Below are 26,545 nucleotides of genomic sequence, written 5' to 3'. Positions count from 1 at the left end.
TTTAGTGAATTCACTTCAGTTGATATACAATGAGGTTATTTAAAACGTGAATATAATATATATGACATTTTCCTTGACCCTAGTCTTAAAAAAAAAAGAATATAATCATAAATCGAATGAGCTCATTTAATTTTAAATAATAAACAAATAAAAATATATTATTATCAAATAATAGTAAATATAACTGCAAAACAGAATTATCATACTTTATAGTCCATAAATACGAAAAAAAAGTCAGAAAAATAGTTCCCCTTTACAATAAAAATGGTAAAATCGTAACAAATCACATTGAACACCATAACATAGAATGACCTGTCAAACATAAACTCACAAGAACAATATGCCTTATCTCTAGAATCACCTTATCAGTCCTTGCTAAGGACACAGAAGTAAACAGGAGCTGATAAAAATATTCTTCCAAAATATCGAATAAATGGAATGGATGCACCTCACACCGATTTGTTATTTTGCAAAAAGAAACTTTGTAAAGTTTTTGTTGATATTCTGATTCTTGTGTAAAGGCACGTTAATCATACGTCAAGTTATTGTTAAGTTACGTATTACGTTATGTATGGTTTATTTTCTATTTTTATTTATTTATTTAATTTGCAGAAAATAACGATAAAATAATACTAATAAACAAAAATTAAATGATAAAATAATAGTAATAAATAAAAATGTTAGTACAATAAATAATACTAAAGAAGAAAGAAACAAATAAAAAAAAAAGCTTGTCACCGTCTGTGAGGTATACGCTGAACGTCATGAACTAAAACACAATGCGAATAAAAGTGAACTCATGGTCTTTGAGGCCAAATGTTAAGAAATAAATCAAGCTTAAACAAATAATAATGTCGTGCTAATAAGTGGTCAATTTTACTCCCCATTACCATTACTGTCATTTGTTTTCTATTTTGTTAAAAAAAAAAACAATCGTCGAAACGGCAATTTCAAATTGTCTTACATATTCTGTATGTTGTATGTTCGCACAACACCGTTGACAACTGATTTACAGCCATACGTCATTTTGATGCGTGCATCTTAATATTTATAATTATACCTTCGAGTTTTACGTTGAGATTCGAGCTTCTTCTTACAGAATAGCCTTACAGGACTGAAATACTTTAACATCCTTTACATCTAATAATAATTATAGTCAATATTGCGTATCCGCTTCGGAAATTTCACGACAGTAGGCCTCACCGCAGCCTTTCGACCTTGTTCTTCACAGATTTGAATCATACGAAAGATTAAACGTGAAAGAAGGTTGTATTGAAACAAAGTACATCAATGCATACGGTGTGATAGGTTCCTTTGAAAGTGCGGCCGGGGGCAAGTGGGTTAAAATGGAACAGGGCGCAATAAAACATCCCTTCTGTCCATAAATATCCACGTTCGGAAGTTGGTCTGTTAGCGGTCTCGTGTTTTTTCCTCAGACCACTTTTATTTATCGAACCGTCCAGGGTTGTCCTGTTTTAGTTCTTTTTTTTTTTAATTGAATTTTTCGCATGTTTGTTTTATCAGTGGGATTAATTATTTTCGTTCAGCATATGGTTGACAGGATAAATGTGTTTTAATTTTTTTATACTGTCAAAAATCATCATTATATATATATACAAATTGTTGAAGAATCATTGTATAAAATAAATTGTATTAAGAAAAAACGAAATAATATTCTCGACAGAAAAAAGTTCGTCCAACTATTTTTATCAGAAGCGCTATTCTGTAAGAACAAACTTATTACTCGAATGAGTTCCTATAGAAAAATACTGCTGTCTAAATTTACTTTATCATTATACAGAAACGATAACAAATACACGAATAGGTTTTCGAAAAATATCCATTCGAATAAAATCCATCTTATAATTTATAGATATAAATAAATATATTTTATAGGTTTTTATAAAGTCAGTAACCTTATCGTAGCACCATCTATAATACCCAAAGGACCAGACGATTTATAAATCTGTTTCAAGCAATAGGGAAAAAATAGCCATTTAACCCTCTCCGCCCCTTCGTTCATGTTACAACTTTCTCAAATAAATGTTACTATAATTCTTCGGACCCTCGATATTCAGGAAGTAGTGGTAAAAAGAATCAACAACTACCGTTTCGACATTGTGACGTAACGATTCGACTCTTAGTCTTAAAAGAAAAATAAAAATAAAAAAAGTCGTTTCAGAGATAAATTTGTTTAGGATTTTTGAATGATATTCGAAATTTGAAAAAAGAAAGTCTACTTTCTATTTACTTTTAAATATTTATTTAAATGAACTGTGAATTAAAATTTAAAATAGGAACATTTCAATCAACTAAGCAGGGTAAAAATTTAAAATTTTAAAATAAGAACTGCAATTCCTATGAACGCATCCGAGCTCCAATAAAGACGCGTCAAACGGTTGAAGAATTTCCGCAATTTAAATTTTTGATTCCGCTCCCAGAAGCACCCCCTGTCACTTTCCAGCGCTGCAATTTCTACGACCCCCTTAATATCGTTAGACGGCACATTCACTTTAAGCGGGTGAAAGGTGAAAAACGGAAGTCATAAAGACTGAGAATTTGATTGAGTGAGGAATGAGTATACGGTTAAAGTAATTAAGGTCGTTTATTGGGAAAAATTGCTAATGTTACTGACGAAGAGGTGATTAAAGCGAGGCTTTCCATCTCGATTTTCTGATGTCACTCCTGAAGTGAATTAATTGCTGATCGATAGGAATAATTTAGCGATGAATTACGTTAAATGAAGCGATTTATTCGTCTTTGAAAGCGTTGAGTCAAATTAATCGCTCGTGTATTGATAACGAAATATTACAAAACTAATTCGTAAATTTATGTTGTTTATTTTTTTTTATTTTATTGAATAGTTTATGGGAGTTTTCGCCCTAGATATGGACAAAATACTTGAATTCCTGTGGAAGAACGGGTACAAGAGTAAACAATTAATACTGTCAAGTACAATTGTAGATTTTGAAATGTGATGTCAATTGTGGATGCTATAACATTGGCTCTCTCAATCTTCAAACCCACACAGCTATACAAAGTATTCATGGTTGGTAGTGGATTGACCTGTAAACAGTTTTTCCAGGGGTTCTACCACATATGGAGCTATATTCAAGTATGTTAATAAAAGTTATTTTTAAGTATGTTACAGCATTGATTTAAATGTAAAGCCACCGTTTCGGAAAGTAGATTCTACTAAGCCAAGAAACTCAGTAGTTACACTTTTCCATATAAATTTATTGATATCCTGCCTGGAAATCCACAAATACTAAGTCCACGCTTTTTTATTATAAATATAATCTTGTATTCAGTAATATGGCTTATTTATTAATGTTTTATTGACATGAGTTTTCTATGTTGTCTTGGGTCGGGGTGTATGTGGTACCGTCGTTACTTCTGATTTTCCATAACACTAGTGCTTTAGCTACTTACTTTGGGATCAGAGTAATGTATGTGATGTTGTCCAATATTAATATTTAATATTTTAATATATTGTTGATTTAAATTAAGTTGACTTTTCCACTTCAGTATACATTGTCAAATACCTATTAATTTCATTTTCTATTAGTTCTAGTTTTAATAAATATTTGTAGTGTATCAGTCCCAAACATACTCAACCGTTGATAATTTCCTAGAATGCTTAAAAAGTACTCCATATGAGTTCTTTGGAGCCAATGGATCAACATTGGTTTTAACACCTTAACTTCTAAACACTCATCTCGTGCTCAGCGATTTAAAAAAAAAAAACATCGTGTGGAAACCTGCATGTGTTGGATGAAAATTGGCCAAATACGTTACTCTTTCCTCAAACGGAGATTAGGTATCAAGGAGTGGGACAAAAACTGTTACATACTTACAACCACAACGACTAGTACGTCGGTTATATCGCACACATTTTCATTATGTTTAAATAATACATATTCCTTTGTACTGCATAATAAAATCATGCAGAACACTTTATTCGTACCTACAGTACTAAATTAATTTGTTCCAGTCTTACAAAATGTCCATCGCTAATGACGCTAGAAAAGTCCAGAGCATTATAAAAACTCATCCTTTACAAAAGGAAACCTGTGCTTTTATAAAATTAAAAACGCAACTCAAGTAATGATATTAAAATTCAACGCTCACACAGCAAGCAAACATAATATTTGTTTTAAGCCGAGTCGAGGTGCCCTCGTAAACTTATTAAAATATTTCCAGCTATATTTAATTAGTTCTGTGCCATTTGTCCCCCGGTAGCCCAGCTCAGGTGCGCTTTGGTTTCGGTGATTTTTTTTAATTACTCCCGAAGCGATTGAAAGATAAATTAAAGTTAATAGTTTTCATTTACGATTCGATTTTTCAACTTTATTTTTTTCTAAGATACCCTTCAAATTATAGCGGTATTCGTCTATACGTAATAACGAGTAGAGCCTTAGATGCTCGTGGGGAACACACAGCAAGCAACGACAACAGCAGTGCTGTTTTTTAGTATTTCGTATCTCACTAACACCTTAAAATCCGACTTACCATGAGAAGCTCTTGAATGATGTATGTAGGCCGGCAAATTCACCACCTAATGGTAAGTGGTTACCACCGCCAAATTACATTGGCGATGTAAGATATACCAACCATTCCTCACATCGCCAATGCGCCATAACCTTAGCAACTAATATTTTATGTCTCTTGTCCCTGTATTTACACTGGCTGACTACCCTTCACCTGTTGATATTCCTTAAATGTTATAATTATTACAATAATCAACTTTACATTTTACTTTCTGTCATTCGACGATCGAGTTCTGGGGTGAGTTTTGAGTTACTACGTTTTGAATTGTTCTACCGTTTCGAGTTCATGTTTGTAATGTATATTCTAAGTGAATTTGCGTCAGTATTGTTCAATTAAGACGAAAGCCAAGTAATGGCATTAACTAGACGTTAATAAATGGGGGTTATTGTAAGTGCTGGGGAAAGGATATTTTTATTAATTTAATGAAAGACTACCATTAGATGGTAGTGAGAAATTTCAACAGAAAACGCATTGCAAAGCACAGTTGGCGACAAGCAGACCAGCTGCACTAGTGTACCAAAGCATTTTTCTACAATTTACTACAAATCAAATAGCTAATTACGTAGGTAATTAAATTATTGTATCCCAAAGTTAACGTAATTGAATTTTCATCGAAGTAATTATAATTTAATAATATTTTTATTGTAATTAAGTTCGTTTTTACAAACGTTTACATAAAAATTCCTCCTTAATTGTTTTCTCTGTACGCGAGTGCATATTTCTCTTGAAGGCGTGAACTATGCTAGCTTAATGGATAGTTTATTTAAAAGAATAACATTCTTAAATTAAAATATGTTCAAATATAACATTTTGCTTAAAATTTTATGCAAGGAAAGACCCCGTTAGGTAATTCTATCTTAATTTTTTTTACATTATATTTGTATAAGATTAGTAAAATGTCTCGCAAATTATCTCATATAGTATTCCTTTTCCATCAAAACAAATACGAGAAATTTACAGGAAAAAATCTATACTATCGTAAGTTAAACGCTCTAAACCAATTTTCGTGATTGAAATCAATCAAAATCTGAAAAATTATCATTATCCACCACGGTGTTCCAGTGCACTTGGTGTTTTCGTTCATTTTAGGCACGCATTTTTAAGCACGGAATGAAGGATATATAACATATTAAGCACAAAAAAATATTCATATCTCTTTTCGTCTTTATTTCTATATATCTTTTTCACATTACAAAAAATCACAGAGTGCTGTTGGTGTATTTAGCGATTTATGACAAGCTTTCGATTTTGGATCACACGCCTTTTGTACTTTCTTCTCAAGACAAAGAGAGGATGAATTTAATGACTGTCACAAGAATTCTCGCATCATTGTAATAATAGACATAATCGCATTCAACTGTACAACTTCTCCGGATTTTAAGTATAAATATCGAAAACTTTGTTTCAAGCCCCAAATATTGTTTGGCAAAGTTCACACAGTATGGCTTATTCTGAAGTTATTGGTATTAAAAAAATAGGATTACATAGTATATTATTATATTTAGTAAATGTTAAAATGAATTGTGTCATTTAATTTTTTTTTAAATTTATTCTCCATCTAATTATTAATCCTTGAAATTACAATTGTTTTTCCAAATGTATTTATTTATACTTACATGAATTATTACAATGAGTTTATTATTACAAAAGTTATAACAAATAGGACTAGTTAGGCTCTGAATAATTTGATTTATGATTGTTGATAAATTTTAAATTTAGTTTTTTTTTTTTTTGTGTAACTTCAGGCACGAAGGACGTAATATCTTAGCTCCCGAGGTTGGTGGCGTATAGGTGGTGTAAGGAATGGGTAATATTTCTTACAACGCCATTGTCTATGGGCGGTGGTGAGCAGTTACCATCAGGTGGCCCATTTGCTCGTCTGCTTACCGATATCATAAAAAAAAGATAAATGGTCTAATAAATATACCTATTATAGGTGATAGGGGTGTAGAGGCACCTAGGTGGAAATTATCAAGCCATCCACTTATAGCTTACCACAGCAATTCAACGAAAATTATTAAAATACCCGTAATATTTTTTTCCCTTGGTTTTATTTTAATAATAATTAATAATCGTAATTCTATACGTGATTATTTTTCGAATCCAATATTTTGTGTTCCCTAAAGGAATACTATCACAAACATCAAAGACAAGTAATACAGTACAATGATAAGATTCCATGGTCAGCCTGAAACCCGGAACCCTTTCATTTACTCGTGAATCGGTTCCCGCCATGAATTCAATTGAACAAATAGTAGGACTCCTATTAGGGCCACGGGTAGAGATCTCGTGACTCTATTTTATTCTACAAGAACTAAGCCCTAAGTATCAATTTAAACTGTCAAATGTCACTGGAATTTTTAAATAATTATTAATCATTAGCATGTTAAGACTGACGTCACATCGTACGGCTGTTCAGATTGCCGTTCAAATTTGAACCCAATTAACTAATAAATAAGGTACAAATTACAGCTGTCTTAATTCCATTGGCATTTTTTAAACTCTCCAGTATCGTTAGCATCTTAAGACAGATGTCGCGTCGTGTGGTCGCTCAGATTGTTGTTCAAAAGTGAAAATTTCTGAAAGAATTACGTATTAAATGCCCATCAAAGATTTCGTCGGCGGCAGATTGGGCGCAAACATAAATAATGAGCTTAAAATTTAAAATTATAATGGGATTGTATCCGGTGACACAAATGTGTGGAGTTTGTTACTAACGACTTCTGCGGGAGATGCTTTACGGGGGAACAGGGGTGGGGTGGACTCGTTGTTTAGTATATCCTCTTGATAACTATTGGTTTTAGAGATCATTTGTTAGTTCAGATATTTAACGTACCTACTCTTCATTGCATATGTGAATGTTATGTTCTAAATTTGAAATTTTAATTGAAAATTATAGTTTTTTTTTTCTTTAAATTAATATCGTATTTCATATGAATATTTTTATTTTTTAGATTTGTCGCGAAAATTGCCAATAACGTACAAAAGTATTATTTTTGAAACGACTCCACGATTTTCACTGTTCTATAGTTTCACCTGCCATCTCGCGGCAACTAATTGTGAGTGCGCATAAAGTATGGCGACTGGTGGCCTTATAACGCGATTGCATCACGGCTCGTGTGAAACCACCCTAATGTAGCGCGCTCGCACATAGAGACCTAAATGATAAAATTAATACTCAGAAACTACCTTACACTTAGTTAGGGTAGATCATGTATGTGAAGATATCATAAACGTTTCTCATGTTGCCCGCTTAAAATTACTGCCAATTTTGCAAAACACACTAAGAAATACACTAACACATACATACAAGCAAACACACATAGACAAATATATCTTAATAGTCATGACTTCACACAATTTTAAATTATAAGACGACAAAATCGAATATGCTATTGTAATGTTACATCCCAATATTTAATGAAATTTTCATATAATTTAGTAGCGTAATATGAACGCAGACTGCATCGATATAAATCCGTGCAAGTTTAAAACACAGCTAAGCAAGAAGTATGGTATCGTTGTTGTTGAATCACACTTGCAAGAAGCGCTGTACGAAAAAGTAATATACATCTTTTTTAATTTACCGACTTATACCTCGCTCCCGTAATCATGTTTTATGTTTAAGGAATCTTTTAGTCTTGTTATTTAGTTCCGAGTTCTATTTTTGAAATTCGAATTATTGATTATTCGAAAAATTTATAAAGTTTAAGATTTATTTAAATTTATGGCTCGTGCGTTGATAAGAAATTCGATTTTTAAATTTTGGCATCAATATTTACAGAATATTTTTACATTTATTAAAATATTATGGATTGCATCCGAATTATTATTCTAGATTTGAATTCTAAAATAATAAGACAAATTAAAATGAAAGCAATTTAATTGATTTGGGATTTTTAATTTATTTATTTTATTATTTTATTTCATTATTATTCTCTTCTACACATTTCATTAATATTAAATATTTTATCTAGATATGTCTATTATCTTTACAGAATACGCGATAGATTAATTTCATTAGAAGTTGTTTAAAAAAACTTTATTTATATGTAAAGTTTTCAGTTCTGCAATGAATATTAGAACATAGAGTTCATTGATTCAAGTTTTTTAATTAAATAAGTGTAAAAATATCGTAAAAAATTGAATTTATATTCTTTTTAATTTTATTATTAAAAACGAAACTTTTATATGACACCGCAGAAAATTATTGAGTTTTCTATATTAATGAATGAGGAGACTCACTTGGTAACCACTCATCAGATATTCGACCGCCAACCAGTAATACATAGATGTGTGCCGGTTTAAAGGGGAGTGACCCAGTGTAACTACAGGCACATAACATCTTAGCCCCCAAGGTCAGTGGCGCATTGACTTGATGTAGGAAATGGTTAATATTTCTTACAGTGCCAATCTCTATGGGCAGCGACATGTGACGTTTTTCTATTGCCTAGCTGAAAATGTTATTGGTACATTAAACGTGTACCAGAAGATTTAGCGCGTTAAGGAGGTTTCAAAACATAATACATAGCATACAACGTCTCTTGACTTTTTCCATGTCATAAAATAGAAAAAATAATTCATGTTTTATAGGCGTTCTATTATTTGATTGTGTTTTGTTTATAAAATTGATCAATGAAATAAAAAAGTAACTTTTCAGTAATTCCACCACCGAGCATCGCCACATATAAGAAGTATATACAAGTAAGTGTTATTAATTACTTCAAGTACAATAAATGTAGATTCGTATTGCTGTTTTCTGTTTGGAGAGTGAGTAAATCGGTGTAACAAAGACAAGAGGTGTAACATTTGCCGTCTTATATCTGGCAACGAATCATATAATGTTTATAGCAAAGATTTCCAATATGCTTGCCCCACCTCCCTGTAGGAAATAGCATATACTTTTTCAGTATCTCTCCTTACATTTTCATCGGTACAGATACTAGTTACAATCAACCTTTGCCTGACTGCCTATTCTGTTATAAAAAAAAAAAGTAAAATTAAAATGTAAGCAACATTCGATATGTATTCTGTTTTTAAAATAACAAAAACAAACCAACAATATAGAATAAAAAATACGTCATCAATCATTTTGCGTTAAATGTTTCCGAACCGTGTGTTTGTGTGTGTGTAACTAAATTATTATTACGATTTCATTGTCTTTTACAAATAACAGAAGCGTACAAAAATAGTGATTTAGTTTCAAATTATCCCATTAGTTGGTCGCATGGCAGCGAGAGGCAATAACTGCTAACTGGACGATGAATTGTGTCCACTGCATCGCTCCATTAGCGATTATTGTCCAACTTACGCGGCCTAGCCGGATGAAATCCGATGTAGAAACCTCTGGAAGGGACATTTTAGGGATTTTTTAAGCAATTTTGTGAAGGAAATTATTTAAATCTGAACATTAATTATCAAAACATGTTAGTAAAAAAATATTTTATAATTATTACTGTACATACATAAAACACGAATATACATTTATAATGCGATTAAATACGGAACAGCTAATTATGTCACTCTTATTTTCGTCTACGGTAGTTATTCTCAATGTCTAATCACAGAACGAAGATGCACAGGACATTGTTGTGCTCAATTGTGCAAACATGTCAAGTTAACTGAGAAAACATCTGATATTATCAGTTTACTTATAGAGTTGAAAGAGATTAGGCAACTTTGTAAATCGAGGTTTTAATTAATCTAACTTGAGATTCGAACCATGTTACTAATATAATTTTTAATCCTACGATCAAACAAGTCACACAACAAGAAAAAAGACCTATTTTCGACATTATCTACGAATGTCTTGTTCACGATAATGTCGAAATATCGAGCTCCACCAAATAAAAATAAAAAACATGGTAAATATCCCGTTTTAAATACTGTTAGACCTATAATTGTTGCTTCATTAATTTATTTTCGGTTGCAGATTATTATTTTTCCTCAATGACATCCCGTAGACGTATCTAGCAGTTATACATCAATGAAACTGGACATAACACCAGCCAAATACAACAATTTATACTTATTTACGCCGCTCATTATTTATTGTTTTTGTATCGACTCCTTTATAAAGTGTTGCCAAGTCTCCTATTAGTTTGGCAATATTCCCTTCCTGCTTGCTTTATATCTGCGATTCGCTCTTGAAACTTGGTTATGAGTTTCGGAGTGCCAATAAAACTTTTATTTTTAAATCCATTTTAAAATATACAATGTAATGGCTGAAATGTTTTTATATAAATGTTTTGATTGATATTTCGTTGCATTTGTATTGTAGAAATGTTTTTGTTTTACGGGGGGTTTTTCGGAAGATCTTCTGGGATTTTAATTAAATTGAATAAATTGTCTTTTAAACATTTCTTAAGTATTGCATAGTATAGGAAAAGTATTCTATTTTTTATTTTGTTTTTAATTTACTTTTATGTTTTTTTTTATTATACATTATTTGACGTAGGTAACTCTTGAATTTGTTTATATATAATTATGGACCGTCTGAGTACGTACCTACTCATTAGATATTTTACCGCCACACAGCAATACTTAGTATTGTTGGCCAGTATAATTACAGGCACAAGGGACATAACCTTAGTTCCCAAGGTTGATGGAGCATTGACGATGTAAGGAAAAGTTAAAATCTTTTACAAAGCAAGTATGTATAAATGGGTCTTGGCACTCGGCCATCTTGACTCTTCAATATTGCCCAGTCTGGTGTGTGGTGATAGTGTGTGTGTGCATCGTAACCCATGTTTGAGAGGTTCAAATTCATCCCAGCACCACTGTATTTTCATGACCTCAATTTGTGTTTATAATTCATCTTGTTATCGGAGGTGAAGGAAAACGTCGTAAGGAAACCTACATGTATTCTAATTTCAATATAATTCTGCCACATGTGTGACCACCGACATCATTGTTGCAGCATGGTGAAATAAGTTACAAGCCTTCTCCTCTAATAAAGAAGAGTCTTAGCTCAGCAGTAGGATATTAATAGGCAGTTTACTGATTTTTTTTTCTCTACTAAATCTAAGGTCATATATACATACGTTAAATACTCCTCATGTTTACGAAGCAGTTCGATATTATTTAGTGTATCGAAATAAACCATTCATTCGCTACACGTATCGGAATTAATAATGGCGCCACATGTCCGAATCATTTCGGTTGAGTGGAACGGTACACCCGTCCGAGTGCACGATCGGTCGAGCGGTTAATCGCCTGTAGCCTATACATAATGAACTAATACTTATCAGTTTTTCGCCTTTACAAGATTGACGACTAATAGAAGTTCGTATTAAAATAAATAGAATATTTTTTTAAATTATATACATATGTATAGATCTATTTACTTACGAAGACACACAACGTTAAATGATTATAGGCGTGCATTTGTATGTGTGAGTTGCGCTCGTATTTACAAGATGTCTTAGTGTGCGTAAGACACTATAAAAGTAGAGACAGCAAAAAATACAAATTAAATTATATTTTGTTGAGTTCATTTTGTTGACTTTTTTATTTATCATTTATATATTTTTTTTATTTTTATGATCAGTCGTTCAGAAACAGAGAAAGTAGACGCTTCTTCTATCACTCGAATAATATTTTACTACCCCAAGTAATATTATAACCTTTTAAAAAGTTTTGAATTCGATGTTAATGCCGAAGCGGAAAACTTTAAAAAAAAAAAACAAAATATAATTTAAATAATAGAAACGATATGATATATTGTTATTAATTATCTGTAGCTCTAGGAGGGTATGTGTTGTAGCTGTCCCGAATATCTTTCGATTTTAGAACTCTTTTGGAGTGATAACTAGAGAGTTATGTGTCAATCTGTAAGAATTATATCGATGAGATTTGTAAATGATTTTAATGAGATACATATTTAATATGAGCATTTAGAAATAATGTATTAACGGCTGCTCCACCATATACTTACAGTAGTTTACTGTATATACGGAATAATGTCCAAAAATATCCTATAAAAGCTGATATAAAGCTGTCAGTAGTTATCAAAGAGGGTACCATTGAAAACCAGCATTAGGTGTCCACGCCTATTAATTGCTGAATGGTACACCTATTTGGGACACGTCATATATGTTTATTGTATATAGTATTTTTTTTGTTTCTTTAAACCCTTTTTTGTATCAATTCATTTTTTATTGTTAATTTTTTTTTTATGTTCTTTTGTGTAAATGTTTTGTACGGTCCCAAATTAAAGGGTTCTTTCTTTCTTTCTTTCTTTCTTTCTTTCTATATACATATCACATATATTAAAAATAAAAACAAACTTTTAACTCCTTCCTATCTGCATACGGTCGAGAGAAAAACTTACTAAATCTTATTAATCATTAAAATACTTATCTGTTCGGTTACTATACTTATTATATTACGGTTCGGATTCCAACGCATAATGATTAAAAACAATAATTGGGAAAACTAACCTCATTGTAAATCTAGTTAATTTTTAAAGAGCAATGATGTGAGTTTCTTGTCATTTCTACTCGCTAAAGGCTGCTTTCTGATACGATAGTTGAGCTGAAATATGGCGATTTTTATCAAATCAAATCAAAAAAATTATTTGGACACACACACAACTTATGCAAGCAATATAAAAAATATATATAAAAGGAACGTATAAGAATAAAGAATACAAACTAAAATAAAAAAATAAAAATATAAATAAAAAAAAACAATGTGTGATGCCCAAATTGGTAAGCCACTCAGCATATATGTTGAAAATCATTGTTGTGATGAGTTTCAACGCTGGTATTCTGTGGCCGCCAATAACTACGTACGTCACGTCGTAGGAAGTGAACTACGAGTATGTGATATATATTTTTAAATGTTATATTGTAATGATTACTTGAATAAAGGACATTTGATTGGATTTGTTTCCCTCGTGTCCCAATACAATGTCGTTAAATTCGTATTTGATGGTTTAAATCAGAATCAAAGTATACTTTATTCAACTAGGCTTCTACAAGCACTTTTGAATCGTCATTTAACAAACTATATTAAGGGAAGCTACCACCGGTTCGGAATGTAGATTCAACCGAGAAGAAGCGCAGTAGTTACTCTCTTTCAACATTTAAAATTAAAAGCAATGCAAGTAAAATACAATTATATATGTATGTAATATATCCAGCCCTGGAAGTCAACAAGTATTAGCTCCACTCTTATCATCTGTATAACGTTGTATTAAATAATATTATTAATAAAATTGTTATTTATTACCTCATTCATATTTTATTTTTATTAAAAACATTTTTTTATTTAAGCTTTTATAAAAGGAAAATTTCAAAATATCCTCCGATCGTTTACCATGGGATGACATTAGCGGTAGGAGAATCATCAATCCCGACTATCTGTAGCAACCTGTATCTCGCCTGTGACCCGGTTAACCAGGATAAGGCTGGTACTACACCGCGAGCGTAGCTATAATTTTTTTTATCTAATATTATATTACAAAAACTGAGTCACATCACATTTCATTTCATTTCAATAGATATTAATATCAATGATCGTATTAAAACTACTAAGACGGTTTATATGTAACACTCTTATACATTCATAGTTTCAAGTTAGACATAATATACTATATTATAAATTCACTATTATTAATATTAACAATTTTAAATAGTATGTATCAATTTATTAATAAACACACAATTGTTATTTTTTCAAATAAAACGGCCAACGTAATTTTTTATTTTGTTTTTAATTTAATTAATTATATGTTTTAATCCATGTCTTAGTATTGAGGACTCACCTCGTGTTGAATCTCACCTTACTTGATCGAATAATTTCATCGTCTTTAAATAAGCTCTCAATCTTCTCATAGTACGGCACCTACCCATAGAAGCGTCCTTAAGTCCTTCTGCTGTCATCCGGCCGGTCATTTATCACTGGACGATTACTAACCCTTACCCGGGCACACGTCAAGCGGATTTGGCTAAGAAAAATGAACGGTAATTGGATATTGTTATACTGTGTCAATTGTTATACACATCGGACCGAACAAAGACATTGTTATAAGACAACAGACTTCCTCGGATAAGGATTATTGAAAATGACGTTCATGATTACTGAATACAAGATTGTGTTAATGTTAAAAAAGCCTGTAGTAATTGATATTACATTAACATCCTGTAAATTTCTCACTGCTTTGCTAAGGCCTCCTCTCCCTTTGAGGAGAGGGTTTGGAGCATATTCCACCACGCTGCTCCAATGCGGGTTCGTTAGAACGCGTACATCTTAACCTAGCACCACTGAATTTTTATGTGCTTAATTTGTGTTTATAATTCATCTCATGCTTGGTGGTGAAGGAAAACATCGTGAAGAAACCTGCATGTGTCTAATTTCAACGAAATTTTGCCACATATGTATTTCTCCAACCCACATTGGAGCAGCGTGGTGGGATATGCTCCAAACCTTCTCAAAGGGAGAGGAGGCCCTAGCTCAGCAGTGGGAAATTTACAGGCTGTTAATGTAAATAAAAATGTAACCCAGAGAGACGTACCAAAACCTAATATTAATTAATTAATTTATATAGTTATACATATATTGCGTTTCTTACTAATCGACGATTATATTTAATATCGTAATACACGTTAAACCCATCCCCGAATCTTTGACGACGATATATTATTGTCAAGCAACCCCCATGCAAATCACCCCTTGATGTGTCTCAATGGATGTGATTTGTGTGATATTTTGATATCAACCATTACACTCTGAGTGATCATTTGAACATCTTATATTAAAAATCATATTATATTCTGTTGTTCGACATCACACACATCATCACAAAATGATTTTTGTCATTTATATGAATGTTATTATTTATTGAAGTGATTGTGACTGTTTTGTAATAAAGGCGGATTACACTAGATTCTATTTTTTTTACTCCATCACACATTTTTTTGCGCTTTCACTTAACTGGCAAAAAAACATCAGTGTGAAGCATACCTTATGTAGTATCGGAAGTTTACACTTATTCACTTATGTATATGTCATGTGATGCGATGAAAACTGAAAAATCTTTTTTTTTTTTTCTTATTAAAGTACGCTACACAGTGCCAGTTAAAAACAATAATAATATTCGTGATTACTGTAGTTTGGTAAAAAAATATATGTAGGGTAGATCTATTACTGGGCGTGTAACTAAAATAACTATTTAACTCAGACATAAATGAGTTTTTTTTTTAAATAATAATCTATTGAGTAATGTTTACTTATGTTCGTAAAGAATTCAAACAATTGTTTTTCTGTGATCCCCACGTGCGATTAAGGGTTAAAAAAGAAAGGCTTTTAGATATTAATTTATCATTATAACTGTAACAGAATTTCTAGATTAAAATAGAGTAAAAGTGATCAGTCACAAGGGTTGCATGAAATGTACCTATTTATTTTTAAAAATATTTTTAACCAAACATCATACCCCTTTTAATAAAAATTAATATGATTAATTATTATTTCAGATTTATCAAATAAATATAATAAAGATAAATGGCAATACATTAAAGATTTTAAATATCAAAAGGAAACGTATCTACATTTTACATAAAGGGTGAAGGGTGAATGAGATATGGCGTCAATAAGTCAACGAGTATTAGCACTTGCCATGGGTCACGTATGAATAATACAAGGAAATGTAAGTAATTTGAACCAGAATTGTTAAATTTCATCGCAAGGTATAGCATCGTGTTATATCGAACTCAATCTCAATTAGAAAAAAAAAACAAATGAATTGTCAAAAATTTATAATTCGAATTTGTTTTGTATCTGTTCTATATATATTGGTGAAATAGTCTTAGCTCTTAAAAGGGAGCTCTTACCTTGAGCTTACCTAAATGTTACATGAGGTAAAATAAAACAATTAAACAGTTCCTCCGTCATAGTAAAAACAACTGAATGAACTGCAAACGAATGTTGAATCTATTCTTAAGTCGTTACATTACAGGAACCGATGTTGAATGAAGAACCGCCTTGTGACCTTAACAGCCAGTAAATGTCAACAACTGGATTAGTATCACTTCTCATCTTAAGAATAACATTTTTTGTCTACTCCACCATTCTACGCTATTATAAGATACATATGTGACATAATGTCACCCTACAAATGCAGGTCCATCACGATGTCTCTAAGCTCATAATGAATTATAAGCATATAAATAATCATCACCTGAATTGTCAGCTCAAGAAATACTTTAATCCTTAACCGTCACTTAAATAGTAAAATAATTCGGACAGTAATGTAGATTTATTTAAAAGTATTTAATAATTATAAAGTAAATGGCTTGGAAATGTCTTATAAATATATACTATAGTATATAATATAGGTAGGCGAACATCTCGAATATCTGATAAGATGACAGCTAGTAAATTAGGTTCTTATAAGAACTTCTAAATCCAGTCCGGAATATAGGAGGATATCCGGTAAGAAAGGAGATATGTATATATATATCATCTGTACATATACTATATAGTACTTTTATTAAATACAGTCCAATTTATACTTAATCGCAAATCAATTAATTAACTCAATTATTTTTTCACATTTATATTTTATCGGGGAATTGATAAGCCTAAAATTTACTGGTAGACCAAGTTATAAGTTTCATGTAGTTCCATCAGTTTGTCAGATTAGCCGTAACATATATTCAAACATTTATTGTTTGATACAATAGTATATGTTAGTGAGATCGTCCTAAGCATATTCATCGGATACCCTCGGGTTACGCGAAGGATACGTCCAAAAAGCTTTGCCAATGACAAATAGTCCTCACCCCATCGTAGTTGGCATTTTGACAATAAATAAGAGATATCAAGGAAACAGTGGGATGCGATACTGTGGATTTTACCATAACAAATGACATGCGATGGACTTGTGAAGGGTTAGCCATTACGCATTACGGTATTAGGTCGTTTGATTGATCGTCTTGTTTCGTTGAAGTTTCGTACGAGGATATTTCGGATGAAATTTGATATTTTAGTTAAGTTAGAATACAGCGAACGTAATAAAACAATTGTCATATGCATGTTTTTTATTGGCTTATAAAATATACAGAAAATAATTAACCTTTAAATAATTTTGAATAGTTACTTTACAAATTATGAACACGTGGAATGGTCTTGAGAATGCTGGCAGCGTTTCCCCGTTGAATATCATCAATTCCGTTAGCCTGGGTAAAAATGAACTAGCCCTCCTGTCACCGGTGGAGGCAATAAGGCGATGTGTTCTAACTTTAATGAAGGTTTTTGCACTATTACTCGAAGGTCCAAATGTTTCCATCCAAATGGGATAAAGACATTATTACTTATAGATGTTCGAAAAACTATTTTAATAAACACAAGATAGCAATAACAAACGTTAGAACGCGTGCATCTTAACCGATTATTGCGGGTTCAAACCAAGGCAAGCACACTTGAATTTTCATTTGGTTAATTTGTGTTTATAATTCATCTTGTGCTCGGCGGTGAAGGAAAACAGCGCAAGAAAACCTGCATGTGTCTAATTTCATCGAATGTGGATCCACCAACCCGCATCGGAGCAGCGTGGAGGAATATGCTCCAAACCTTGTCCTCAAAGGGAGAGGAGGCCTTAGCACACCACTGGGAAATTTACAGGAAGTTACTGTTGTACTGATATAGTTGTACTGTGGTACTGTTGTAATGTTGTAGTTATATAGTTAAATACTGAAATTGATATTATATATGCTACTGCCTAGAAGAAAATAAGGTTCTAGGTACGAACCTCGGGACTTGGGGGGGGGGGTGTTGCACTGATTTTATTGGATTTATCCATTCGAAAATTCTCAGTAGCAATCTGGAGTCTGGAAATTCACAGTATTCCGAGGCAAAGGAGAGTTTGCTTCGGAAAGCATAAAACCGTTGGTACTGGGCCTGAACATTTTCCAGTCTTGTTTGATTTGTCGTCCCATTGGAATAGAGGGTGACAGAAAAGAGATTTTTACAATTTAACCATCAAAACAGTTATTTGTTAATTAAATCTTTAATTAACGCTTCGGAGTTGTAGAGTGATCACTAAACTTAGATTTTTTTTTATATATTTTGGGATAATGTTACCGAAATTTTGTATATTGAAGTACAAGTTTAGAATTGTTTAAGTATCTTTTTACGGGTACAAAGTCAAAGTCCTATAATATTGATTGATTGGTAGGGTTTCTTAGTTTTTTTGGTATTTTAGTGACTCGACTTGTTCTATATTGCCTTATGCAATTTTAAGTATATAAAGTAAAAAAATAACATAAATAAATGTCCTTCTTCTAAACTAAGGCCTTCTCTCCATTTGACATGAAGGTTTGTAGCAGAATCCATCACGTCACTATAACTGTTAGTTTTTTCTACGCAGGCTTAGAAGGTTAACCACCGTTGAACACGAGATGAATTATAAACACAAATTCAGCACATGAAATTTCAGTGGTATTATTCTGGGCTTGAATACGTTATCATAGCTTGAGATTCACATATTCTAATCACTGGACAATCTCAGCTCATTTTTTTTTTTAATTATTTATTTATTTTTATTAAAAACCACAAAATAAATGGAACAAAAGGCGGACTTGATGCCTGAAGGCATTCTCTGCCAGTCAACCTTTAGATCAAACAGAAAACCATGAAGGCGGTAAATATTATTGACAATACATACAAATATACTTACTTATATATAAAACTATGGAAAAAACATATATACACATATTATATAAATGGAGATCTATACTATCTATAGTAAAACATGAATAATAAATAAATGCATTATAGATGTCATGAGAAGTTGGGGTTTTCTGACAATATGTGCTCACGTAGACGAGTTTTAAAAGTAAATTTAGAGGTAGCTTTCTACTATGTTGTATGGATAAATATTTACGCTGACTGGAGAAATTTTGTGTATTTATTGATACACATTAAAACAGTATCGGTTATCAATGTATCCTTGTATTGAATATACAGAATTATGTTTACAGGCCGATACAAGTTATAAGGGATATTGAATGTCACGACTTGATGGCTCCTCGAGGTCTTCCGGTCTTCGAGCGATTGTCATCTAGTGATGATACTTGTAGGGTTGACTATGATCGTCAATCGATATCACTGACTTAGTCTACGAAGAATCATTAAATAATTATTTTATTGATTATCCAACAGGGCACAATGTATTAAAAAATAATAAAAAAAAATAATTAAAAAATATTGGCGTTCCAAATAATATATTATATATATTTATATATATATATATTATTAGAATTCAAATTCGATTTCATAATTTAATTGACGGTATAATACTTAAAATATCATATAAAGGCACTAACACACACTACTACTCTATGTAGTTACAGTTTAGAAGTCCTGGACGATTTCCTCAAAGCAATCAATCAAAAAATCCTATACACGAACATTTTAACAAACATGTAACCATCCACTTATTCGACAATCTTTCACCCTTGATTAATATAGACGGTGTCTGAACCAGAAAAAACCGGTTAGAATACCATCAATTACCCGAAAAAAAAATGTCAACAGGGTTCAATAAATATTTGGCAGTGGCAACCCTAGCTTGTCATGTCCGATCCCTTTTCAAAATGGCGCCTGTCAAGGGGCGGTCACTACGAATTGTATGTCTTTGAATTTCCTAAAGATATTTATTAGAATGTTTGACATGAATGCGTTACATTATGTCTGTTAACTATTCGGGTTGGCGTAATAGCGTTTTAGTAGAAAATTTAATGATATCATGGAATGTTGCCGTTGGTTTAATAATAATAATTTATTTGTTAACAGTACGAGCTGAGATAGTCCAGTGGTTAGAACGCGTGTATCTTAACCGACGATTCAAAGTTCAAACCCAGACAGGCACAATCGAATTTTCATGTCGTGTTCAGCAATAAAGAAAATTTACATGTTTGCAATTTTTAGTGATATTCTGACACATCTACCAACTCGGATCGGAGTAGCGTGGTGGAAGGAGGCCGTATACATATAGAGAAATTCCATGGATAAAACTGTTTATTAATCAAATATAGTTAAATAATATGAAATATGTTTATTCAAAACATAAGAACAATGGTGCAAGCCCATCTAAGTACCGCTCACTCATCAAATATTCCATCACCAAATACTAAGTATTGTTTTGTTCCGAATTGGAGGTTGAGTATGTGTGGGATAGGCACAAGGGACATAAGTACCCAAGGTTGTTTTTTAACAACATTTTTAACAGCGCGAATGTCTATGGACGTGACCTACCTATCAAGTTTTTAGAAAAAAAAAATAAAATTATTTATTAAATAAATCTAAACAAAAAAGTAACTAAAAATCTCGGTATCATACATACATAAACAGTTTGCAAATTCCCCACTGCTGGGCTAAGGCCTCCTCTCCCTTTGAAGATAAGTTACGGAATATATTCCACCATGCTGCTCCAATGCGGGTTGGTGGAATACACGTGTGGCAGAAATTCGTTGAAATTAGACACATGCAGGTTTCCTCAAGACGTTTTCCTTCACCCCCTAGCATGAGATTAATTATAAACACAAATAGAGCACACGAAAATTCAGTGGTGCCTGCCTGGGTTTGAACCCGAAATCATCGGTTAAGATGCACGCGTTCTAACCACTGGGCCATCTCGGTATAATTTGTTTTATAGAATATTAATATTATTTAATTGTTGATAAAAATATATGTCCAGCTTAAGATTAACTTAAACTTTAGATTCGAAGTATGTCGACTAACATAGCACTTAGATATAATTAATTCAAACAAATCAACACTCATCACAATAATCATCGCTTTAACACCGAATCGATCTGACATCAGACGAACGTACATTACTTATTCACGCTAAACACACGTTTAGTGATGTACAATTATATCGATACCGATGTAGCGCGGTCGACGGATCGCGTTAACTTTGCATTATTAATGATTCATTTAGTTCACACTAACCGAGGTTCTCTCGATCCCTTTGGGTTTAGTAGGGATGTTAGTGTGGACATATCGATTAATTCCTATTTCGTTTACTTTAAGTGTGTTTTTTTTATTACTGAGTTTATATTTATTTAAGGATTATAGCCATTTAAAGACGAGCTCCGAAAGCTAATAAACCTTTTTTTATGAAGAAAGTGAATGATGGGTTGGTCGTTATAAAAAAAAGTAAACTATTTATTAATAAATTCGTGGCCATATCATATGAAGATCGAAATACCTAATAACATGGCTGGCTCTGTCAATATACTATATAAGCAGATTTTAGTTATTGAAGTTTATAAATAATATACCAGTTTTTCTAAAATTAAATTGTTTATTTTGTCTAAAGTCAATACTATTGTATATTTTCAAAAGATTAAAATGAAAATTTTTAAATTAAAAAATATGATAATAACATATGCAGCCTGTAAATTTCCCACTGCCGGGCTAAGGCCTCCTCTCCCTTTTGAGGAGAAGGTTAGGAGCATATTTCACCACGCTACTCCTATGCGGATTGGTGGATTCACATGTGGCAGAATTTCGTTGAAATTAGACACATGCATGTTTCCTCACGATGAAATTAAGCAGGGTTACTTTTAAAATTATATACTCAAGACCCTTTAAACATTTTTTTCTGTTTTAAATCATTACAACTTTTATCAGTGCTATTCTAGTTTAGAGTTATCGATAATCACCATCATACAGACATCACTATAACAATGTTTAGAGAGTGCAATCGGTGATCTGATTAATAGTGTTCGCGCGAACTGTTTAATCTTTGCTGTGATTTCCCGTCCCTTGGCAGCGGCAGTTAGACCAACAATGCTTTATTATGCATTGGATATCGACTACAAGAACATCACTACACAGACTATAGTGTACTGACTAGTTCTAAGTATATATCTTTACTAATTTATTTTAGAAAGGTGGATCTAAACGTCATCACGTAACAAACTCCGGATTGGTACTGATGATTTTTCAACAATGATCCCTAATAACTTTTTATAGACCCGAGCTGATGTCTGAATCCAGGACCAGAGCCAATACTAATATCAAACCGTTATACGAAGGAGGCACTCAATATATATTCTTCATTCAAATATTATCTTAGCGCGACATATTTATCGGCATTTATTAAAGTTAAATTAAATTTTTAATTTACCAACATAAAAATTCTAACTAAACGGATTGTACCCATAAGAATCACTAGGTTGTCTTACAAGCCCGTTTGAGATACCCACCCAGATAAACTTGCACAAAAGCCTATCGGTAAAAGTAATACAATTTTTACTAAATACATAGTATAAAATAACATTTTATACTGTAGATAAATTCTATCGAGTGAATTAAGATAATCTGACTGACGAGGTATACTTTGTTCCCCGATAACAAGCAGCTGAAAGACAAACGGCAAATTCAGTGTAAGTGTGAAATCAACTGTATAATTAGGCCAAATATTGAACCACGGACGAACAAAGAAAACATTGGTTTGGGAATTTAGGGAAATCGAGGGTGGTAAAATGCTGCTGTCGATGTAATAACAAAAAAAAAAACATTAGTACAGTTTTTATAATACAATCGTCACAAAAAAAACATTCAATTTTTATTTATTAAATAACAGATAAGTCAATTTACGGTCTAAATAATATAAACTCAATCAATTTTATACTTCTTTAAATTTTAATCTTTAAAAGATTTTTTCGATTAATTTGTTTAGAGCAATTTGTCTATGCTCAAATTTAAATATATTTTTACGAATTTTGATCAAGTTTATGAGTTAAAATCGGCTCATTAGCTTAGCTTCTAAATTATATTTGCATAAAACAGGGTGAATGAATTACGCTGTCATGGAATTTAGTTACGAAAAATTAGTTTCGCTCATTCTGGATCGTGGAAACGCTGATTGTGCTTTACAGATACATATGTATATGTTTAATGTACATATCAGAAGCCTTAAAATACTATACTTTACGTTAATTTTTCTAATATTTTATTCCTTTTAAATTAATTTCATTTTTAAATTCAGTCCATGTTTTGATTAAATGATTTTTTTTTTGGCTTGTATAAAACCTACTTTGTATTGTAAATTGTTTATGTATACCTATTGTTTCCCAATTAAACATATATTAAAAAAAATATAAATATAATTTTCGGCGCAATATAAAATTTAATATGAAATAACTATTTTGTTTATTTAAATCAATAGAATATTTTGTAAAGCACGATTTTAGCGCTCTCAAACAATAGACCGCCCCTAAAGATCCCCATGTTTGTTCTCGTCGGTGCAAGATGTTTTAAAGATTCAATGTTTCCTCAAGATCTGATCGGGTTTTCTCAGTTATTACAGATTTACCTTGGATATTTAAACTGTTGTGTGTACATGCAAAGGGGCTGAAAACTCACACCCTCAACATGACAATACAAGTAATTTGTTGTTTACCAAATCAAATACTGGTTTATCGTTTTTCTTTTTTTAATTTAAAATAGATAGGTAGACTGGTTGGTAGACTGCCAGCTGATGGCAAGTCACAATTTCCATAACATTGGCAAATTAAGAAATATTATCCATTTCACAAACCCTCTGATAGGGAACTAAGTAGTTATGTCCCTTAGACCTGCAGTTATACTGGCTCAATCATCCTTCAAACTGGAACACAATAGTACAAGGTATTGCTGTTTGCCAACAGGTAAACCTTCGACTTTCAGAATGCTATACTGCCCGTATGTACACCGTGCAGTTCTAGTACCTTCTTTATTTATATTAATAGAAATATTAAAGTAATTTATGTTACGGTTACTCCCTGGCACCCTGAATCACATGCAATATAAGAGCCTAGTGCCTCTGTATACAGTGATATACAACATTTATTGTTTTAATATTGGAAGAATTCACGCTGAATTATATAATTTGGTTCAATTTACATATATATGTGTTTGTGTTTACATCCATGTATGTTCTTTTTATATGATATAGGCGGACTAGCAAATGAGCCACCTGATTGTAAGTGATCACCACCCATAGACAATGGCGCTTTAAGAAATATTAACCATACCTTACATCGCCAATGCACCACCAACTTTGGGAACTAAGATGTTATTTCGTGCCTGGAGTTACACTGGTTCGCTCAACCTTCTAACCGGAACACAACAATATTCAGTATAACCGTTTGGCGATAGAATATCTGATGATGGGTGGTACCTACCAGGCTTGCACAAAACCCTACCACCACTAAAATATTGAACTACAGTTTCTCTCTATTTAAATATTTTTTGATTACGTGATTTACGTAGTGTTATATCAAAATCGATACGATTTCCATACAAAAAAAAACCTATCAACTAAGTGCTTCAGTTTATTAACTCGAAACAAGATTTATAACCGAAAAATGACATCTCTACTATTATCCCGAATCTCATATATAGACGATATTTTTGCATACCGAAGGGGAAGAAAATATTTATAGCGACGTACACTATTTTATATTGACACCTGACTTCATGTGCTTAATATGCTCGAAGGGTTTCTCTGTTCTGGTCGGTAAATCTGGCATACCGTAAATCATAATATTGGAATATTTTCAGAGAGCTAGTATGAGGTACATTGACTGTTATTGAAATTTGTTTTGACAAATGATGGCTGGATATTGAACATATTTCGGGGAGTAATTTGATTTTGTTTTGTTCAAACATTCTATAATATTTGATAATATTTAAAACTAAGTTGTCCAGCGAGTTGCGTTTTAAGAGTTGGTCGTCAGGCATTAGGTTTCTTGGGGTTCAAGCTTGTTTTAAATCAAATTTCATTGAATTCCGTTCAGTGATTTGGCAATAAAAAGCAACAAACAAATCAACAGACATAAGTACTTTTGCATTCATGATATTAGAATAGTTAGATATTATTTATTAAGGCGAGAATATTGATCTTTATCACTTTCGATGGTTAATGATTGGTTTCCAATTAATCGTTATGTGTACTATAGTGATTCCATTGAAAGTTTATTTAAAAACACACATATCATTGGTGAATTATTTTGGTACATAAATGTTTTTTTTGGTAAACTTTTTGTTACAGACACTCAATGTTCGGTTTTTAAATACAAGCTGAAGGTTTACTTGTAACCATATTCAGTAAGTACAACTAACTTTAAATATATCACAGTTCTGTACATAGTTTTCCTCCTTTTGGGAGAGTTTTGGTTTCTAGTTCTCTGCTCTTATGCTCGTTGGTCGATAAACATGTAGTTCTATTTGACATGTCACGAAGGTTACCTGAAGATGTTTTCGTGTTTTTAGTTTGTAATAACTACTTTTTGTCTTCTGTAATATATGTATAAAATACTGCCTAACTTTTGAAACTGGATCAAATTGATACAGATTCCTTGGTGGTAGGGCTTTGTGCAAGCATTTTTGGGTAGGTACCACCTCCTCATTATATCTCTACTGACAAGTAGAAATAATTATATATTGTTGTGTTCTGGTTTACAAGGTGAACTAGTGACAGCAGAGACGTAATATCTCAGGTCCCAAGGTTGGTGGTGCATTGGTAAAGTAAGAATTGTATAAAAATGTTTACGGTTTCAACATCACAGAAACAATTTCACTAAAGTACCTGATACCAGATAGTTAAACTTACTCTTCACAAAAAAACCAACTCCAACTGTTCCCGTGCAAAGTCGGGGTTCTAATTCTGTATCTCGAAACATTTCCCGCGAATCGTATTTTATATAAATATCACCGTCCGCCTGTCGCACTTTATATGGCCTATAACAAACACATCGTGAGGAACATTATTTATTAGGTGAGAAAATTCTTTGATAAATCACCACTCCGCTGTATCTACCCCACGCAAGGGTTGATGCTTACACAAATCAAGTTTAAAATAGGACGTGTTCTTCGTATTGCTAATTTTTCATTGTTTAACATATAATTGTATGATATAAATTTTATATATAGGTAATTCTTGACATTGAACCCCTACTGAAGAACCAACTTTGATGATATTTTTGTCGTG

The sequence above is a fragment of the Vanessa atalanta genome, chromosome 20, assembly GCF_905147765.1.
Source record: "Vanessa atalanta chromosome 20, ilVanAtal1.2, whole genome shotgun sequence".
Lineage (NCBI taxonomy): Eukaryota > Metazoa > Arthropoda > Insecta > Lepidoptera > Nymphalidae > Vanessa > Vanessa atalanta.
The sequence above is the reverse complement of the archived record's forward strand: the minus strand, read 5'-3'. Positions refer to the sequence as shown.